This window comes from Corylus avellana, chromosome 9, assembly GCF_965113065.1.
Source record: "Corylus avellana chromosome 9, dhCorAvel1.hap1.2, whole genome shotgun sequence".
Taxonomy (NCBI): Eukaryota; Viridiplantae; Streptophyta; class Magnoliopsida; order Fagales; family Betulaceae; genus Corylus; species Corylus avellana.
In genome coordinates this window covers 9,711,285-9,730,516 of record NC_142498.1, presented here as the reverse complement: position 1 = coordinate 9,730,516, position 19,232 = coordinate 9,711,285, and positions in this window count along the sequence as shown.

Here is a 19,232-nt window from a genome sequence, read left to right as displayed (position 1 = left end):
GTTCTTTTATCTATTTTCTTTGTTTTCGTAGGTTTTTGAAAGAAAATGAAGCAAATCTGGAAGTATTGGGCTTAAAGGGCAAATTTGGGAAAAGCTAGAGGCTCTGGTAGTGTGATCGATTGCAGGAGTCTTGCGAACGAGTGCACTACAAGCAAAAGGATCAAACAAGCGCAAGGAGTGCGCTCGTGCGCACAAGCAACATCCTCGATCGCATATGCAATCGAGTGCCCAACCCTAGAGATCGATCGCAGTCATGCGATCCAGTGCACACGGGCTGCAATCAAGCGCACCCGTGCTTGAAGAGCAAGCCAGCTGCGGCCAGAATTTCCTTTCCTTCCATATTAGGGTATTCCAAGTCCCACTTGTAATAGGACTAAACCCTACGAATTTCTAGGTTTACTAGTGTAACAAGGACTTATAAAGGCCTACAAATAGACCTCTTAGCTTCTAGGAATAAAGTAGGGAGAAAGAGGCACAAGCTCTGGAAAGGAACTAAAGGCTAGATCAAGAGGAGTTTGGATTTTTCTTCTCTTCCACCTTTTATTTTTATTACGTAATTTATATTTTAATTGGGGCTAGATTGAAGCCCTAATCATGTCACTTTAGGATTTCAATATTGGTGCCTTTACTACAATTATATTTTGGTGTGTTTAACTTGATTAATTCCTGTTATCTTGAATTCCTCATAAGTGTTTACCTGATCAACATGTGCATGTGGTATGGACTAGTTAATTAAATCAATTTGGATGACCGAGTCCTGGGTTTAATAAGAGTAACAAAAGAAATCCACACCGGGTTCTTGGGTTAATCAACATGGAAAACTGAGAGTATACACCCATGCCCTAGGTTCCGTGTGTTTGTCGATTTCCATAGATTTATGCTTTATTAAAGAACAACTTAGTATACACTCATGCTAAATCTATTAAGAAAGAAAAGAGTTAGAGTATACACCCATGCCTAACTCGTTGCTTAGGGAAATTGATAAGTGTCAAATATTACATATTTTGACCATTTATTTACATTAGTTAATCCTTTAACTGTGTCGTTATTTAATATTTTGTGTTAGTTTTGTATTTTTAGTGTTTTGTAGGTCGTTGAAGAAAAACTACAGCTTTAAAGGGAAAAATGCAAAGTTTGAAAGAAAACATACTTTGAGAAGACCTAGATGCTATGGTTAAGTCTAACCAAATCCAAGAAAAAGGTTAAATCAGATTAAATTGGATAAAAGATCAGATTGGATAAGATTTCGGATCGGATTCAAATTCAAATTCTGTATATGTCTCAATATTTTGACCGTAACTTTTTGTTCAAATATCGGATTTAAGTGATTCAAGCGGCATTGAAAAGCTAATTCAAAATACTACAATTTGTTGTGAAATAGGATTTTCCTAATTCTGAAGGCTTCTATGCCAAAATTGCCTCGCAATTAAAACATACAAATCTGGGCGAATCCTATTCCGATTTCAAACTTCTAGTTTGACTGGGAGATAGACCTCCTAATTATCTAGGTTTAATAAGGTTTTTATGACTTTCCTAAGCCTATATATAGACTTCTTTGCATTCAAGAAAAGAGACACAATCCTAGAGAGCAAAATTCTTTTGTTTAGTTTTTCTTTAGGTTTAGGTTTAGGTTTAGATTTTATTTTTATGTGGAGCTAAATTCCCAACTAAGGTTGGGGATGAAGCCTCACTGATGAAGAACGACATCACTTTTATGTAAGTCTTTATTTATCCGATTTTATTGAGTTTTATATTTCAATTGTTTTACTTCTAATCAATGTGTGGAGTGATTCTTGGATATCTCTTGTGATTCAAGGATACATGTGATAATTTAAGATAATTTCATATGATTGATTGCTTGGTTTTTAACTCATCAAAATTGGATATCCCTTGTGATTTGTTCTACGGATGCATCTGGTGTTTCAATTGAATTTGGATTCCTTTTGTGATTTGGGCAATGAATGGATACATGGGATAGTTTTGATTATTTTTGAAGCGTAGTAAAACATACATAATATTTAAATTGTGAGAACTTCGGATAAATATTGATGGATATGGAGTATGTTGTTATGATTCGGTGAGTGTGGATTCCCAAACCTTAGTATTTATCTTTTGTTTTATTTAGTTTATGTTTATCTTTTAATTTTTAAAACCAAAATTCAAAACCCTTTTGGAACTAGGTTAGGATTAAATCAGTTTAGATTTAAATTGCTCTTTCAAAAATACAATTCTCTGTGGGTTCGACCTCATACTTGCAATCCATTATACTACAATTGATTCATGCACTTGCGAGCTAAATAAATTTGCACAAGTTTTTGGCGCCGTTGCCGAGGAATTGTTCAATTTTTTAAACCAATTTATGTTAAAATTAGTTTTATTCTTCTACTAGTTATAATTAGGATTTTATTTTTCTACAATTTGTTTTGTTTTATTCGTGTTACTAAAAAAAAAAAAAAAAAAGATTTACAGTTCTGCCGCAGCACCTTCCGTACAACCCTGCTAGTGCGATCGATCGCAGCCCTACAGGAAAGGCAGTAACTGCAGCGATTCCGTAGATTTTTGCCAAAAATTTAATTTTTGTCCTTTTTGTGAGTTTTTAAATTTTAGTTTTATTTTTTTAGTTAGTTAGTCGTTTTTTTTATTTAAAAATAAAAAATAAAAATGTTAATGTTTTATGTGGGATATTTGCATGCTAAAAAGTGAGGGGGAAGCATGAATTTTCATTTTAATGATTTTAATGCCTCTCCTAGTTATAGGACACTAGCTCCTATCAACTACTCTCTAAATTTTTACCCACATAAACCATGTTCATACAGTCATACTGTTTCAATCCTTATCATGAGGAAAACAATTGTCCAGATCTGTGAGCTGAGCTCGATGACTTATGGGACAAATTAGACCAAATCAGAGCAGCTAGATCTAACTTTTCATATGAACAAATGAACACCAATTTCTTCAACCCGGGGTTTGATTCAAATTTCAATTGTTATAACCCAGACTGGAGCAACCAATATAATTTCTTAGAATCAGCTCAGGCTATAGGAAATTATGCTCACCAATTTGATGAATTGCACCATTCAGAATATTCGCAGTTCGATCATCAAGCTCAAACTCCTGTTTATCAGTCTACCACTCAAATGCCATAGCCTGCACCACAATCATCACTAGAATACATGATAAAAACATTAATAGAAAAAGTCGACCAGTCCAACTCCCAAGCTATACAAGAGCTAAAAGGTTTTACCAATCAAGCTGTACAGGAACTGAGGAATTCCAACATGGCTAATGGCAGAGATATACAAGAACTTAAGCAGGCCATGACCAAGATAGAAGGACAGATCGGTCATCTAGTTTAGAATTAAATTGCTCTTTCAAAAATACAATTCTCTGTGGGTTCAACCTCGCACTTGCAATCCATTATACTACAATTGATTCGTGCACTTACGAGTTAAATAAATTTGCACAACAATAGCTTAAGGAGTATACACCCATGTCCTTAGGTTTGCAAACATTAAATATACCAGTATGATTGGCGCATTGGCATATTGTTATCTTAATTAGTCTGATTAGTGGTGGATATCAAAACCCTAATCCTTTTTAGTTTTAGTTTATCTTTTATTCTATTTCTTTATTTAATTCAATTGTGACAATTGAATTTTATCTGTTTAATTAAATAGGAAATTACTTCTAAACATAATTTACCAATCCTCGTGGGAATGATCTCGTATTTGCCTACTATACTATCATTTGATCTTGTGCACTTGCGAGTAAAACGTACCAAGTATTTGCCTATTAATTTAGGTGGGTATTTGGCACAACAAGTTTTTGGCGCCGTTGCCGGGGATTGCATCAAATTTTGTTTAGAATTATTTTCCTTTAGTTTGGTTATTTTAATTTTTAATTTTAATTCTGTTTTTATCGAAAAGTAAAAATATTTTTTTTCGTTTTCCATTTACTTCACTATTTCTGTTCTGTTTCAGCTTTGCCGCACCCGACATTCTGTTATTGCGATTGAGCAGAGACAAGTGTGATCGAGCGCAGTGCGATCGAGTGAACTAACCTGCGATCGAGCGCAGTTCCAGAGGACATCCGAATAGCAGTACTGAAGCTGCTGTGACTACAAGGGAAAAATCTTCTTATGCAAGGTCGTCGATCTCAAGCCTCAACCATCTTTCCACTTGATCCAGAAATTGAGTGGACTATTCGACAAGAGCATAGAGACAACTCCGACACAGAAGAAGAAGAAGAAGAAGTTGAGGAAACAATGGAGGAGCTGCTAGAAAACCAACAGCTAGTGCGAAGACCTATGAAAGCAGTCTTTCATCCTGTAAAACCCCAACCAGCCATCGTGCATAGCCTATCAACCGGAGGTGGAAGGCAATTACTACATATCCCCACAAATACTCAATGCCTTGACTCACTTTAGAGGCACAGCTACGGAGGATCCAAACTTGCACCTCAGGGAGTTCTTTGATCTGTGCAAGCTTCAGCACATTCAAGGCCTAACTCCAAAGAGACTCAGGTTAGTCTTATTCCCTTTTTCCTTGAAAGACAATGCTAAGTTGTGGTATAATTCCTTGCCCGTAGAATCAGTTCATACTTGGTAAGAGTTGTCCAGTAAGTTCCTAAAGAAGTTCTTCCCAGCTCAAAAGACAAGGCAACTTAGAGGGGAGATTCAATCGTTCCAACAAAGAGACGGAGATCTTTTCTTTAAAGCATGGGATCACTTCAATACGCTGCTTCTCAAGTGCCCACATCACAACATGCCTCAAGATGATCAGGTACAAGCTTTTATGAAGGTTTAAATGATATTAACAAGGGTATTGTTGATTCAGCTTGTGGAGGTGTGCTGATGGAAAAGAGCTGTGAGGAAGCAATAGAGCTCTTTGAGACATTGAGTGAACACTCCCAACAATTCTCATCCAAAGGGAGGCAAGGAGTAAAGAGCAAGGGCACGTATGAAGTGAACCTGAGTGGTGGACCTCCAAATCAGATGGCTGTTGTGGAAAGAAAGCTAGATATGATTGTCAAAGCCATGACTACTCAGAACGTCTCACCTAGTCAACAAGCCGTGCAACCCCAGGTATGTGCTTTATGTTCTCATTTTGATCACACTACTGAGACTTGCCCTTTGTATTCATTTGCAGATCAAGAGCAAGTAAATTATGTTGGACAGAACAATTATCCTCCCAAGAATAATCCCTACTCCAACACTTACAATCCATGGTGGCAAAACCACCCCCAATTTCTTATGGAGTAACTATCAGAATACTCTGAACCATCAAGGGCAACAAAGGAACTACCAATAACCAAGCCAAACCATGCAAGAACCAAAGTAGAATGACCTGGAGAGTATGGTACACACCTTGGCAACTACGCAACGGGAATTCATGAATGATCAAAGACAAATCAATGCAAAAATCGATCAAGCGATGCAAAGAACCGAGCAAGCTATGCAAAGACTGGAAGTACAAATGGGGCAAATGGCTAAGGAGCTGAGTGTAAGAAAACAGGATGGATTTCCATCCCAAACAATACCCAATCCAGGAGCATCTTCTTCGAGACAGAAATAAGAGAATAAGAGGAGAACAACAGTCTGACTGAAGACGTTAAACTTAACGTTCATGGGAGGCACCCCATAGTTTATCCTATTATTTTTCTATTTGCTTTTCAATTTTTATCTGTAGTTTTGTTTTTGTTTCCTTTTTATTTGCTTTAGTGTTTTATTTGTAGGGACAAGTGTGCTTCAGTTTAAGTTTGGGGATGTGCAATGAGCCATACTATTTCAAACAATTTTGTCCATATTCTGGGTAAATTCTTTTCATGTTATAAACACATTGGGGACAATGTGTAATTTAAGTTTTGGGGTATGGGAGACACTTTACACACACTTTGTCCCAGTTTTATTTTATTTTTATTTTTATTTTTGTTGTTTATGAAAAGAAAAAAAAAATTGTCCCAATTTTATTTTATTTTTATTTTTGTTGTTTGTGAAAAAAAAATGCAAAATCATGTTTGTCTTAAAATTTTGGTTGATCTTAAAAATTGTGATTTGATTTCATTAGTGAGCTTAAAATTTTAAACACATGATCTGATAATTAAGTTTCTTAGTTTGGTTACTTGCTTAGGACAGTTGAGAATTCACATGTTTGATCTGATCTTACACTAGCACATTAGCACATAATTTGTAGGGTATGACATGAAGTCTGATGTGTGTTTTTATGTTTTGGGAGAAACTGAATGATTTATTAGAATGATACTTTGGCATATATATATATATGTGTGTGTGTGTGTGTGTGTGTGTGTGTGATGAAAAGAAAAAAAAAATCACGATCATTGATAAGCTTTTCACTAAGTAACTAGACGTCTTGCCTCAAAGCATTGAGTGTTCACGTCAAAAGGTGATGAATTTTGATTTGGTTAATGTCATGGTTAGTTCGGCTTCGTAGCCTTTTTTACTCGAGTTAATAAGTCCTAGGGGTGTCTCTACACCTAATGCCCTAAAACCATCTAACACTCGTTAAATGGGTCGATTAGAAAGCTTAAGGGAACCAAGCATTGCACAACCTGACGAAGAAGAGAAAAAAAAATGCCATTGTTGTTCATTCTAATTGGAATTTCAGTGAACTTTGAGATATTGAGACATTGCACATTGAAAATAATTGGAAACTTTATATTTATGTACTAGTTCACTTTACACTGTTTCGAACTTGTGATGCCTTACCATATCTTTTGTAAGTGATTAAATTTTAAAATTCCAACTCATTGTGAACATGGAGTTTATCTTTTTAAGCTTGCTAATGAATGAGAATTGTGGTTTTGAGTAATAACTTAATTTTTGGATAACATGAACTCTTGCATGATTTTTATGGGTAGCATTCCTGCAAAACCCTCACGAGACTTCACTCGTTCTCTAGGGAAATCTTAGGGGTTTAAAAGACTTGTTGCATACGCTAAATGCAATCGTACATCCCACGAAAGAAGGATTTATCTTTTTGTTTTATGTTTTTCATTTTGTTTTTAGTTTTGTATTGCTAAGGGACTAGCAATATGTAAGTTTAGGGTGTGTTAAGCGCCAAAATATTCATATTTTAAGCCCTTAACTTATATTTTTCATTCGTTAGTTTTGTTAGTTTATGTTATTTTAGTTCTTTTATGTGTTTTCTTTGTTTTCGTAGGCTTTTGGAAGAAAAGGAAGCAAATCTGGAAGTATTGGGCTTAAAGAGCAAATTTGGAAAAAGCTGGAGGCTTTGGTAGTGCCATCAATCACAGGAGTCCTGCGATTGAGCGCACTACAAGCAAAAGGATCAGACGAGCGCAAGGCGTGCGCTCGTGCGCAAAAGCAGCATCCTTGATCGTATCTACGATCGAGCGCCCAACACCAGAGATCGATCATAGTCATGCGATCGAGCGCACACGGGTTGCAATCGAGCGCACCTGTACGTGAAGGGCAAGCCAGTTGCGGCCAGAATTCCCTTTCCTTCCATATTAGGGTATTCCAAGTCCTACTTGTAATAGGACTAAACCCTACAAATTTTCTAGGTTTACTAGTGTAACAAGGACTTCTAAAGGCCTATAAATAGACCTTTTAGCTTCTAGGAATAAGGTGGGGAGAAAGAGGCACAAGCTCTGGAAAGGAACTGAATGCTAGATCAAGAGGAGTTTGAGATTTTCTTCTCTTCCACCTTTTATTTTTGTTATGTAATTTATATTTTAATTGGGGCTAGATTGAAGCCCTAATCATGTCTCTTTAAGATCTCAATATTGATGCCTTTGCCACAATTATATTTTGGTGTATTTAACTTGCTTAATTCCTGTTATCTTGAATTCCTCATATGTGTTTGCCTGATCAACATATGCATGTGGTATGGACTAGTTAATTAAATCAATCTGGATGACTGAGTCCTGGGTTTAATAAGTGTAACAAAAGAAATTCACATCAGGTTTTTGGGTTAATCAACACAGAAAACCGGGAATATACACCTATGCCCTAGGTTCTGTGTGTTTGTCGATTTTCATAGATTTATGCTTTCTTAAAGAACAACTTAGTATATACCCATGCTAAATCCTTTAAGAAAGAAAAGAGTTAGAGTATACACCCATGCTAAATCCTTTAAAAAAGAACAGAGTTAGAGTATACACCCATGCCTAACTCGTTGCTTAGGAAAATCTATAGCTTAAGGAGTATACACTCATGCCCTTAAGTTGGCAAACATTAAATATGCTAGTATGATTGGCGCATTGGCATATTGTTATCTTAATTAGTTTGATTAGTGGTGGATATCAAAACCCTAATCCTTTTTAGTTTTAGTTTATCTTTTATTTTATTTCTTTATTTAATTCAATCGTGACAATTGAATTTTATTTGTTTAATTAAATAGGAAATTACTTCTAAACATAATTTACCAATCCTCGTGGGAATGATCTCATTTTTGTCTGCTATATTATCGTTTGATCTTGTGCACTTGCGTGTAAAACGTACCAAGTATTTGCCTATTAATTTAGGTGGGTATTTGGCATAACATATATTCACTAATTAAAATGAATTGAGCATATAACACATAAAATGTATTTTACATGCTTATTACCATGTTTATCATATTTGTTATGCATGTGAAAAGGTCTTAGGATTACATTAAATATGGATATAGGTGTGAGTAACGTGGTTATCACACAAGGTCATAGTCCATAATCCTTGTACCCTTAAAGTATAAAGTTCGCCGTCAGTAAATAGAACTGGGCATTCCATTTTGAGTGAGACTATTACATAGAATCTTGGTGATCTACCTTGATCAAGCGAAGCAGTCTCTTCAGGATTGACGTGTAGTGTGCTGAGAACCTAATGCACTGAATGGACTAAGGAGTTGTCTTTTCATAAAGATACTGTAAATTGAGAAAAGACAATAAACTCCTTAAATGCTATTTAGACTTTGATTCTAAATCCTAAGAAGCTTGTGAACTCAGATGTGAAATGATGATTACTTTGATGTATTATAGAGTGAGAACTATCGTCGGTTAACAAAACTCAATGCGTTGGGTAATCACATCTAACATTGTGAGAACACCAACTTCAAGAGGGAGTCCAAATCCTTTGTTGGTAAACAAAGAAACAAGAAATTTCCACTTGAAATAGATTTTATGGATATTGTTCTCAGAGTCTTCGGCCGAAGCATTTTGGTTGGCATAAAAAAATATAAATACATGTGTTTATCACATGTATGAGAATAACATACAATCAGTGCCCCAAGGATAAAGAGGTAGAGAATTAAGTGACAGTATCCTAAGCCTTAATTCTACTACGGAATATTTTATGGAGGAATCATAAGTCAAAAAGTCAAAAGGATTAATTGTTTTAAATCAAAAATATTTATTGGAGTTCAATCACATTCATTTAGTGGAATTAATTGTGATTGGAATATAGTTGTGTAACAAATGTCAGGGTGACACGATTACGGACATATTCAAGCCAATAATATTTTTCCCTTTAGGTGCCTCACCAAGTTGATGTAATTTAACCATAAGGCTTTCTTATTTATTGGGCTAAGTGTTTTATTTAATTAAAACATTGGGCTAAAGCGATTAGATGTAATTGGGATTGGGATAAAACCTAGAGGCCCAATAAGCATAAGTGGGGCCAGAGTTTATTCACTGGGCCTAAGTATTAGTGACAAGGGAAAAGGCTTGGGGTGAAACCCAAACTAAATCCAAGGAGCATGAAACCGTGTAGCCCATGGAGAATTCTCCATGGACCACACCGCCATAGCATGGAGGCTATGATATAATGTGTTATGTGTATATGATTGGAGGCAATGCAACACACTATTTGTTGGGTGTGGCCTCAAAAGCCGTTAACCCTAAGTAAAGGGGGTTAGGCTAATAGGGTTCCGTTGAAAGGGGATGAGCGGACCAATCCTTGCCAAAAGGGAGTGTGCAGGACAAGCACAACCTTACTCTAGGGGTTAAATAGAGTGAGTTATGTTCTGAAAATCTGGTCTTACTTTGTAGATGGCACAAGTAATTTCAAACAAAGTAATGGTTTGGTTAATGATGTACAAATTTAATTGTACTCGCAAGCGCACGAGTCGTGTGCAGTAAAGTGTGTGTGCAAGTGCGAGGTCAAATCCACAGGGAGTCGTGTCGTGAAAGCTAATTCTTATCTAAACTAATCCTATTTTAACCTAGTTCCGATTTTTGTAATTGTGTCGTGCAAAATCATAAACTAAACTAAACAATTTAAAAATAAGTAATGGCAAATTACTAAGGTTTCCGAATCCCCCTCGTCAAATCAAACAACATGTCTTGCATTTTATGCATACAATAGTCAATCCAAATACATTGTTCAAAAGTTGTAAACATGCAAATTAAATCATTCTATGAATCCATCCGTTAAAAGAATCACAACGAATATTTAATTGAGATCAAATCATCCACTGTATCCGTAGATCACAATGGATATTAGTCTCAATCCAATCATTCGATGTACCCCCAGACGAAACACAATGAATATTAAATTAAGCATCAGTATAAAACCAACATTTAATCAATTAAACTTAATCAAACTGTTGAATTGGCTTTTGAACAACACTTTCATAAAATAGTCTAATTGTATATATAAAACGACAAGAACATGTATGTTTATCAATGATGAGACTTCATCTTCAACCGTAGTTGAAGATTTAGTCTCTCATGACAAAAGAAATCATAAAGAAACTAAATTACTTCATTAAAATTAAAAACTTACAAACGAATTCGAGTTCCAAGCTACAAAAACCCAGAAAACAAGAAAAACGACCAAGAACGGCGCCCTCGGCGCGTCTCCGTCCATTTACAATGAAAAAGAATGATATTTATAAGCTAATTTAGGATTTTAGCGCTGCCAGGTCGGCCGAGTGCGCTCGATCGCACTCGTCCAACATGTATGTTGTTGCGCAAGGCGAAAGCGCGCTCGATCGCACTAAACATGCGCTCGAGTGCCCTTCCAGTCAGAATTTGCCTACTCTTGTGAAATATGAATTTGTAGATCTTTGAGTTAGATTTTCAATGACACCAAGTTCACCTCAATCCAAGCTATACAACTCAAGATATTGGCTTTTTAGTGGGACTCGTCGAGTGCGAATCATCGCTCGATCCCAATTTGCTACCAATGCTCCATGAAGTGTCTTAAGCCCTAAAATGAGTTGCAACTATCACCTTAAAGCCACATTTTTCTCTTAAAAGCCTGCAAATCACTAAAACACCAAAACTAACTAAAACATCTGAAAATAATAAAGCTAAAGGCTTAGTAAATGCAAATTAAGGGGTCCAAATATGCAATATTTGGTACTCATCAAATACCCCCAAACTTACATTTTGCTAGTCCCTTAGCAAAACAAAATGAACAACAAAATGAAAGCAAGAAACATATGTCCACTGTCATAGGAGAAACGATTGCATTTAACATATGCAACAAGCATTTTAAACCCCTAGGCATCCCTAGTGGACGAGTGAAGTCTCGTGAGGGTTTAACAGAAATGATACCTACAAACATTTTTAGCACTATGTCATTGACAAACACAATTTCCACACAAACACATGGTTCTCACATCATGAGCAGATTTAACAAAGTAAACACCACAATCAAATCTTCAAGCCAACCACAAATCATTCAACTCAAAGGTGGAAATTTGAAACAACACAAGCTCCAATAGGTGCAAAGTGAGACTAACACAAAGTTAAGAGGCTTCAATTTTTCTCAAAGTTTGGTGTACCTCAAAATTCATAGGAATTCACACAGATGAAAACACCAAAGGCTTAGATCAAGAAATGCATTTTTTTTTTATATATATATTTTTACTTTTTTTTTTTTTTTTGTGTAGGCTGTGCAATGTTCGGCTCCCTTAAGCTTTCTAATTGACCTATGTAACGAGTGTTGGGCCAGTGACTCCCAAACCAGATGGTTTTAGGGCACTAGATGTAAAACATCCCTAAGGCTTAATTACTCAAGTCAAAAAGGCAACGAAGCCAAACTAGCCATACAGTCAACCAAGTTGAATTTCTTTTCTTTTTACGTGAACACTCAATGCTTAGTGAGGCATGAGGTCCAGTTACTCAATGAAAAGCTCAAACTGATGATGACACTTTTCTTTTTCTTTTTTTTCCTATCTTCAAGCCAAGGTTTTATCAACACTTCATCCTACAAATTGCAAGGCACACCCTAATCAATCCAAATCTCATACCTCACAGACTTTATGCTAGTGTGCTTGTGATAATCAACTCAGACATGTGAAGTCTCTCTAATCCACCAAATGAGTCAAATGATTCAGATTTCTAACGACATGCAGTGTTCAAAAAGTTAAACACACTAATGACATGCAAACCATAGTTATGATGTAACTCATGCCCAATCAACAACATAGCACAATTTTTATTTTTTTTTTTTATTTTTTTTTTACAAAATAAACAGATAAAAACAAATAAAAAGACACAAACAAACAAAAAGATAATGTGTTTTTCCACACCCCCAAACTTAAATGACACATTGTCCCCAATGTGGCAAGAGATACAATACCGTGGAATGAGAAAACTCGAGAGTGCAAAGGCCAGGGCGTCCCCCAAACTTGAACACCAAAACACCTGTCAAAATCTAACAGCAATATTTCCTCATATAAACAAATATTAAAAGATTAATTGCTGATAGAAACAAAAATAAAATGACACAAAATAAAATAAAAGAAAGAAAATGTGCAGAAATTAAAATGGAGAAGAAATTTTACAGTGCTTTCCCCGATCATTTGGATGTCCAACCAATCCCTTCCACCCTTTCTTCTTAAGAATTTGATATCCCTCTAGAAGGATGTTTCGCTGTCTCAGGTAGCCTAGTTGCTTGCTTCAAAGGATCTTCTGAGGAACATGGTTCCTAGATTTGTGACCTTGTGTGCATAGATCCTTGAGAATTTTAGCATGAGACGGCTCTTTGAGACATTGAAGAATTGAAGCTTGGGGTTCATGAATTGTCTCAAGAAGGATTTTGATGAAGGGATGAGCTTCAGTACTCACTCCCTTGTCACTGGACAGATTTGGAGTTGATGGGGGCTCAATGTGATCAACCTGCTCCTCTTTTTCTTCTTCCTCATGGTTATCCATAATGAAAGACTTAGCTGTTGATGAAGATGATTTAGATGATGATATCTTAGTGGTTTCCCCATTTTCAGTTTGCATCTTAGGAGTGGAGTCCAATAAGGCATCAGCTTGCTCAAGTAACTTGTCAAGGTCTAGGTCACATCCAAATTGAGCAAAACACTTTCCTAATGGGTCCTCCAGACTTGGCTCATCAACAGTCTCCTCATCTTTTTCCTCACTCCCAAGTATGGTGGTGGTTTAAACACGCTCATGTGCAGACTCGCTAGCATCTTCCTCATCAATCATGTAATGGTTAATGAATGGACAATCATCTATCCGATGAGAAGGATGATAACAATATGAGCATGACTTATGAGGTGCGTGAGTATGAGGAGGTTGGGTATGGGAAAGCCTAGCTGCCATGAGTTGGTTTACTCTCTCCTCTAAGTCATCCACATGAGCAGTTGGAAAATGTTGCACTAATGACTCTTGAAGAGGGTAATTGCAAGGTGAAAGCATGGAAGAATGGTTAATGAACTGCGGATATTCAGGATGGTCCAGTTCATGAGATTGAGGAGCATAATTTCCCGTGGCATGAGCTTGCCACGAGAAATTAGAATGGTTGCTCCAATCTGGGGTATAGCAATTGAAATTTGATTCAGACCCCAGACTGGAGAAGTTGGTGTTCATCTGCTCATGTGAAAAATTGGAAAATTGTCCTCAGGATGGACAATTACCTGAACTATGATAAGGGTTAGAGCAGTATGAACATGGTCTATGTGGGTAAAAATGGTGAGGATAGTTGGTAGGAGTGGGTATCCTACAACTAGGGGTAGCATTAAAATTACCTAAAGGAAAATTCATACTTATCCTCACTCTTTAAACAAAACACACTTCCACATGAAACATTAACCAAAACTTTTTTTTGTTTTTTGTTGGGTTTTTTTTTTTTTTTTTTTTTTTTGGTTGAAAATAAAATAAACAAAAATACCAAAAGCGTAGATGGGCGCGGGGTGTGCACTCGCGTGCACATGCAGAAGCGTCGAGCACAGGTGCGCAGGATGCTTGCTGCGTTAGGCTCGAATGCGCTCAAGCGCAGGTAATGTGTGATCGAACGCTTTGGCAGGGACTAATTCCTTCGGAAGAACTGCAACAGAAACAACAAAAACAAACAACTTTTTCTCTTTTTTTTTTTTTTTTTTTTTTTGTTAGTAACTGTAAACAGAAACAAATAAAAAATAAAAAGAAACAAATTGTAAAAAGAAAATAACTAGTAGAAAAATAAAATGAATTCAAACAAAAATCAATTTTCACAAAAACAGACAACTTCCCAGCAACGGCGCCAAAATTTGATGTACAAATTTAATTGTACTCGCAAGCACACAAGTCGTGTGCAGTAAAGTGTGTGTGCAAGTGTGAGGTCGAATCCACAGGGAGTCGTATCGTGAAAGCTAATTCTTATCTAAACTAATCCTATTTTAACCTAGTTCCGATTATTGTGTCGTGCAAAATCATAAACTAAACTAAACAATTTAAAAATAAGTAATGGCAAATTACTAAGGTTTCCGAATTCCCCTCATCAAATCAAACAACATGTCTTGCATTTTATGCATACAATAGTCAATCCAAATACATTGTTCAAAGGTTGTAAACATGCAAATTAAATCATTCGTTGAATCCATCCGTTAAAAGAATCACAACGAATATTTAATTGAGATCAAATCATCCACTGTATCCATAGATCACAATGGATATTAATCTCAATCCAATCATTCGATGTACTCCCAGACGAAACACAATGAATATTAAATTAAGCATGAGTATAAAACCAACATTTAATCAATTAAACTTAATCAAACTGTTGAATTGGCTTTTGAACAACACTTTCATAAAATAGTCTAATTGTATATATAAAACGACAAGAACATGTATGTTTATCAATGATAAGGCTTCATCTTCAACCTTAGTTGAAGATTTAGTCTTTCATGACAAAAGAAATCATAAAGAAACTAAATTACTTCATTAAAATTAAAAACATACAAACGAATTCGAGTTCCAAGCTACAAAAACCCAGAAAACACGAAAAACGACCAAGAACGGGGCCCCCGGCACGTCTCCATCCGTTTATAATGAAAAGAATGATATTTATAAGCTAATTTTAGGGTTTTAGCATTGCCAGGTCGGCCAAGTGCGCTCGATCACACTCGTGCAACATGTATGTTGCTGCGCAGGGCGCGAGTGCGCTCGATCGCACTAAACGTGCGCTCGAGCGCACTTCCATTCATAATTTGCCTACTCTTGTGAAATATGAATTTGTAGATCTTTGAGTTAGCTTTCCAATGACACAAAGATCACCTCAATCCGAGCTATACAACTCAAGATATAGCCTTTTTAGTGGGACTCGTCGAGTGCGAATCATCACTCGATCCCAATTTGCTACCAATGCTCCATGAAGTGTCTTAAGCCCCATAATGAGTTGCAACTATCACCTTAAAGCCGCATTTTTCTCTTAACAGCCTGCAAATCACTAAAACACCAAAACTAACTAAAACATCAGAAAATAATAAAGCTAAAGGCTTAGTAAATGCAAATAAAGGGGTCTAAATATGCAATATTTGGCACTCATCAGTTAATGTTGTTTAAAGCTATAACATTGTGAAGGCATCGCAATGAATATTTTTTGAATGACGATATCCATGTTTACCCTTTTTATCTGGATATAAATTGTTCACTGTCACACACTAGCACGAGATTACCTGCTTACTAAGTCGTCGGACTTACCCCTTACTTTACTACACCAAGGAAGCATGACAGCGCTTTATAGAGGAGCTAGCTAAGATTGAGTAGACCGGACCTGGTGATAAGTGCTAAAATATTCATATTTTCATCCCTTAACTTGCATGTTTTAATCCTTTGGTTTTAATTAATTAGGCTATTTTAATTCCTTTTTGTGTTTTTCATACTTTTACAAGCTTTTGGAAGAAAATGAAGTAAAACTAGGTGATTTGAGCTCAAAAGAGAAGATGGAGACAATTGGAGCTCCTTGGTACTGCTATCGAGCATAGTATCCGAGAAGACAAAGCACAATCCAGGCCAAGAGCGATCGAGCGCATGCCAGAAGAAGATCAATCGCAGACATGCGATCGAGCACACACGGGCTGCAATCGAGCGCACCCATGCGCAGGAGACTTATAAAGTGGTGGCTGGATTGACATTATTTCCATATTAGGGTTTTCCAACTCCAATTTGTAATAGGTCTCAAAACCCTACGAAATCCCTAGGTTTACTACTTTGTCTAGGACTTCTAAAGCCTATAAATAGACCTTTAAGCCTCTAGAATTGATAGACTTGGTAAGGAGAAGAATAGGAGCTCTTCAATTTCAATTCTCGGGTTTATTCTTTCCCTTTCTTTTCTTTTATTTTATGAAGATGTTTAACATCAACTTTATGTGTAGCTAATTTAATTAGTAGGGCTTGATTGAGGCCCTAGTTATGTTTTGTTAATATTTCAATATTGGTGCCTTTGTGATGATCTTGTTGTGCTATTTGACTTGATTAATACCTACTTGCATGAATTCCTCATATGTGTGTGCTTGATAAACATATGCATGTGGTATGGACTAATTAGTTAAATCAATTTGGATGGCCGAGTCCTGGGTTTAACATAAGTAATAAGAGAAATTCACACCGGGTTCTGGGGTTAATCAACATGGGGAACCGGGAGTATATGCCATGCTCTAGGCCTCGTGTGTTTGTCAATTTCCATAAAACATATGCTTTCCTAAGGAACAACTTAGTATAAATCATGCTAAATCCCTTAGGAATGAAAAGAGTTAGAGTAGACGCCATGCCTAACTTGTTGCTTAGGGAAATCTATAACCATAGGAGTATACGCCATGCCCTAAGGTTGATAAACATTAGATATGCATAACTTGATCAAAGCATTGGCATATTGTTATATTAGCTAAATATAATTAGTGGTGGATATCAAAGCCCTACCCTTTATTATCATCACTTCAACAATCAATCTTTGTTTTGCTTTTGCTTAAGAAAGCTATTTTTAAACATAAATTTAGCAATCCTCATGGGAATGATCTTGTACTTGCACCATATACTACTATGTTGACCTTGTGCACTTGCAGGTAAAACGTACAAATGTTTACCTATTAATTTAGGTAGATTTTTGCACAACACCTGGAGATAGATGCGACCATTGGAGGCAAGGGTATTGATTGAGTTATGACTTGAAGACCCATTATAGAACTATGAAGGTTATTTGTGGTATCTAGCATTTGGGATGTATTTGTATATTTTAGGAGGATGTAGCTATTCTTTGTAGTATCATGTATGATTGATGACCCAACTTATACTGAGGTTTTAGTGATGCTCTGATTGTAATCATAAATGCTTATAGATCAAAATAAATTCATGGACTTCCACTGGTTGATTACTCTGATTGACGAAAATAGATCCCTGTGGACTTACCAGTTATGTGGTTTGATAATTTAATTACCAGTTAATTAAATTCTCGGGGTGTTACAGTTGGTATCAGAGCATTCGCTCTTCGGACTTTAGGAAGTGATCTGTTAAGTATTAGGTGATAATCTATTAGAGCATTTAGGTGATAATCTATTAGAGCATTTGGGTGATGACCTATTAGAGCATTTAGGTGATAATTTATCGAAGCATTTAGGTGATCATCTATTAGAGCACTTAGAGTGGAATAAGAGCATAGGTATGCCAAGGATTTGAAAAGAATAATATTACAAGACTTGATGATTTCTAGCAACTGACATGGTATTAACATTAGGACTAGTACTTCCTAGTGCAAAAGGTGTTATTACAAGGCCTAGGAGCGATCTCAGTGGAGTAGTTAGAGATAAGGCTATGATTTGGTTTCACACCAAGAAATTAGGCATGATTTGAAAGGGTAGAGTAACAATAGGATTTGTTTGCTATTGGGTTGACTATCTTAGAATGTAGGAGCTAGGACTAAGTTCATAGGTTTGGTCACTTGGTTCTGATTGAGTCGGTCTTAACTCTGCTTCTCGTTGCAGAGAATGCCACTCCGAATGAATCCAGCCACTAGGCCTAGCGTTCTGGAATTAGGGAGTGTCAAGGTCGTCCATCAAAACCCCATGGATACTCCAGTCCACGAGGCAGCAAACCCAGGAACGGATCGGGTGATGGATGCAATCAGCCAATTAGTTTTGGCTTAAGATCGTGATAGGGTGGCAAGACAGCCAACTACAGAGTCTGGCTGTTCTCTAAAGGATTTCTGCCATCATAAACCTGATAGTTTTACGGAAAGGGTGATCATATCAGCGCAGAGAACTGACTGAATGATATGGAGGAACTCTTGAACTTAATTGGCTGTACAGAGGGACAAAAGGTTATGTATACAGCCTACAAGCTCTTAGGAGAAGCTAAACGTTGGTGGGAAGCATAGAGGAACTTATTGGTCATGGAGTTGGGATCTGAAAGTGTAATCACTTGGACTTGATTCAAGAAAGAGTTTGACAAGCAAAACTTTTCTCGGATTGTACGAGAGGCAAAGGCTCATGAGTTCATGGACCTTGTTCAAGGAAGCATGATAGTAGCCCAGTATGTGGCTAAGTTCATGCAGCTATCCAGCTTTACTCTTTACGTGATACTTTATGAGGAGAAGAAAGCCAAAAAATTTGAGAGAGGTTTGAACCAGAAGATTCGAAATTGGGTGATGTGTCTTGAAGTTAAGAATTTTGTGGAATTGATAAACAAGGCATCAATTGCGGAAGGGGACCTCAAGGAAACCGCGACACTAAAGGCAGATTAGGAAAAGAGGCAGCTGCCCCAAAGACCACCTATAGAAGGACTAGGACCCTCGGAGGAAGTAGCACTCGATGGCAATTTGGGACACCTTTCAGGACATAGATGTTAGGTCCCTCAGACAACACCACAAGGAACAAGGTGCCCTAAATGTGACCGATGTCATCGAGGACAAAGCCGATGTGGGTGAGTGTATGTTATCGATGCAAGAAGATAGGACACTTCGCACGAAATTGCAACCAACCGAACAGAACCGGTGTGGTTCTACCAAGAAGAGTATGAGAGGAGCACGAGATAAGCATAGTCACTAGCATCGCTTAGTGTCT